Raw genomic sequence first — 3,983 nt, 5'->3', positions numbered from 1 at the left:
TGCTTAATTTGTGCATGGAAAATAAGATTGACAGTCATGTAGGGTGTGTTTGGATTGTAAGTCATTTTCCTTCAATTAATTATGCCTTAAGTAGTTTATCGTAGTTTCTACTTTGTGCATAAGTATGTTTTGTAAACAATATACTTATTAGGTAAGAAGCCCCCTGTTAAAAAAGTTAATTTTCCTCCATTAATCCCTCTCTTTTTCTCAAATTTTCAAATCCTTTCCTGGTCGCAACCTAACAAAGGCTTTAAATCTCTTAACATCTTTCTTTCTTAATATCTCATTCTCTCTCTCCCCTCTCTCCCTCTCCTAGCTGCGGCAACCGCTGCTAGATCACATGCAACAATCTTCCTCCTCCCTCTCAACTCGAAGCCGTAACTCTAACTAGTAAAAAGGAAGAGACCATGATAAAGGGAAGAAGATGTACAATAAAATGCAATTTTATTATTATTATTATTTTTTTTGCTTAAGCCGATAAATAATATTAAGGTGTTCACCATTTTTCTTTTTCTTTTTTACTTTTTGACAATTTACCAAACTAACTTTTGTAGCTTAAATAGTTGACTTGTTGTTTTCAGCTAAACAAAATTGACTTATTCCCGCACACCAACATCACAAAGAATAAAAGAAAGCCAAGTAAATTCTGCTGTGGTAGAGGCCACAGAGCAATAGCCAGCTTCAACACTAGAACGACGAACGGTCCTCCATTTCTTAGTACTCAACGAAATACAATTAGATTTTCTGAAAGTACAGAAACCAACGCTAGAACTATGAGTATTAGGGCAACCAGCCCAATCAGCATTAAAAACATGGAAGACAAAATCTCCATTTGTTGAAGATTTTCTCAAGTAGTCTTAAACTCTTAATACATTCTATTATAACCAAATCTAATACAACTGTATTGAAAAGAAAACTAAACAGCTAGTGTACATGTTTAATGGCCACTTCCACCTAGTAAGACCACTTCCACTAAGACTTTCTAAATTATTTATTTATTTATTTATTTTTTCTCATAATCAATCAATTCTATATTAATCTTCATGGTAGCCAAAAGAGAGCTTCTATGATAAAAGGAAACTAGGCTTCAAAACTAGATAAAAGAGAAAAAAAAGGTTCAATCCAAGATGAAGATAACTCACATAAGCATCAGCAGATGTCATCACTTTTGATATATTAATGTTAAATAGAAATGTATTAATTAATCTTCATGGTGGTTAGTTTCTATACCACCAATGTCCTACGCAAGTGGTATGTTAGCGAGAAAGATTGGATAGTACCCCAATTCGTGGTACTGTGCAGTGATCCGTCCTGAAATGGGATCAGATATATATACTTAGGCCAGTTCCTCTATATAATTTGTACAATACCTTATTACACAAGCACTTGTGTGGTGTCCACCATGAAGTGTGCATGATATCAACTCCATCACGTTCTCTGTGTGGCTCAAAATTAGCCATTTATCCAATGCTATGATTTCATCAAGCTCTACCTTCTTAAGGACATGGTGGGTGTGATTTTTGGTTAATAAGTGGGTCCCACTCCTGATACAATGCCAATGTTTTGAGTCCTTGACAGATGTATAATACATTATTCAAATTTCAAGGTAGGTTGCATGGTATAAGGGGTTGATATCTGATACAGGACAAAATCAAGAACACCCACATACATGTGAATGGTGGCTAGAAAGTTTGATCTAAGCTTCCAATTAGTGTCATAGCTTCCGTCGACGATGACTTTACAATACGTGACTTTTTCTGTGTATATAATATGTTGTTGGAAAAGAATAGATGGGATCTACATGATGACAACACTACCAAATATCATGTTTTAAAGTTAGTTTTGAATTTTAAGTTAAAATCTATTAATTTTAATAAATTTTAATATTTGTTATTTTTAAGATATTTTAAAATTTGGAGTCCTAAAGTGGCTTAAAAGTATAAATATTTATCATCCTAAGAAAATTATTAATTTCAAGAAGTTATAAATTTTATATGGTAGAAATATGAATTTTATTTCTCATTTTTTAAAGATTTTTCTCTCAAAAGCTATTTTCCAAAAAATAAAAGGAGGCGTGCTCTCATTTCTTCAATCATGCATGCACCCTCTACATTAGTATAAGTTTAGAAAATCTGCATAGATTAAAAAACCCAGCAAGGAATCTTGAAAATCTTCTCAGTTTAACGTGGACAGCTGTTCTACTTCTTCTAACCGTTCCTATGCGGATCACAAATTAAAACGCTGAGACAGACCTATTGTGGAGACTTTTAAAACCAAGTCCATCCACGGTGGGCTGCAAAAGACCAACGGTCTGAATTAAGAAATCAAGACCACCAATTGTCAATTTAAAACCGCCTGCTCCGCAAAACGCGGGATCGGGTATTGTCTTGCTTGTCAGTTTCTCAGAATTCCTCATCATGCCATTATGGCAAGATTGGTGGAGGATAACGAGCGTATCCCGTATGGTCTGAATTCAGACCACGATGCTTCGTTGATGGACGCGGATTGCGTCCTACATCTGCCAAGACCGACTTGTACTTGTAAGGGCTCCGTGGGGCCCACCGTGATGTATGTGTTTTATTTTATCCACGTTGGAAGCGGATGGACTGGCGTATCATATACACGTGTCATGCAAAGACGAGAACTCTGAGTTGTACCAACGGTTCAAAGGATATTAAAGTCACATGGCCCTACAATACTGTATTTATTATATCCACACCGTTCATCCATTTTTTGAGATCATTTTAGAGCATTAGACAAAAAATGAATCATATCAAAAGCTCAAATGGACCACACCAAAAATAGCAGTGTGGATAATGATTTTCACCCTTAAAAAATTCGTACAGCCCACATAACGTTTATTTCCTATCTAATCTGTTGATAAGGTCAGAAATACATGGACGAAGAATAACGAAAAATTTCATATTGATCTGAAACTTCTATGACCCCCAAGTGGGTTTCAATGGTTGAGGTTCAATCCCTCACTGGCTTTTGCAGTGTGGCCCAATTGATCTTTGGATTTGTCATATTTTTCTGTTCAAACATTAAGACGAGCTCACCAAATGGATGGACGGTTTGGATATCATACACGCCCCATGATAGGACCCACAAAACTTGCCGACATAAATACACCAGCTATATAGCTGGTGTGTGGTACACAAGCCAATCTGCTTCCATCTAAGATGTCCATCTATTTAAGCAGATCATTTTTTAGATTCAAGTCTCAAGTGGACCACAACACAGAAAATAGCAGTGATCGATGCCTACCATTGAAAACTTCACGGGGCAACAGAAGTTTTTATCAAGCTGATATTTGTGTTTTCCATTCATACATGCCTATATATTCCTATTAATAGGCTAGATGTAAAATAAACATCATGTGGGCCCTAAGAAGTTTTTAATGTTGCTGTCATTATCATCACGGCTTCATTTGGCGTGGCCTACTTGAACCTTTGATGTGCCTCTTGGTCTCACGCCTTAAAATTATCCGTTAAAATAAATGGACGACATAGATAATACACATGCATTACGGTGATGATACAATCCTCACTCCTAATAGAGAACAAGGTTAAAGATACACTGGCATAGTGTGAGGGATGATATGCAGGCATTTTGAAATTGCATTCGTAAGATAAATGTAATTTAAATTAAATCGTTCAAAATTTGGGTCAGATTTTAGATGTATGACGAACCAAAAGTTATGCTTATTCGATTGCTGAATATCAGATTGGCGGACGGTTGAAATGAAGAGAATCCAATGGTCCAAATTTCCGAAAATGGATGTCCACGATTTAGAGTTGTAGATTTGTTTAAACAATTACTTTTGGGCCCGTGACTTAGAGAGTTATAAAATTTAGTCGGTTTACTTACTTTTGAGTTTACATAAGCCTGAGTATCAAGCATCATAAGCTGCCGGAGTATCAAATATGTGGGACGTCAGTTCTATGAAAATCAGGTGATACAACCAATAAATGGGCCACACC

Source organism: Magnolia sinica, chromosome 4 (assembly GCF_029962835.1).
Source record: "Magnolia sinica isolate HGM2019 chromosome 4, MsV1, whole genome shotgun sequence".
NCBI lineage: Eukaryota > Viridiplantae > Streptophyta > Magnoliopsida > Magnoliales > Magnoliaceae > Magnolia > Magnolia sinica.
The sequence above is the reverse complement of the archived record's forward strand: the minus strand, read 5'-3'. Positions refer to the sequence as shown.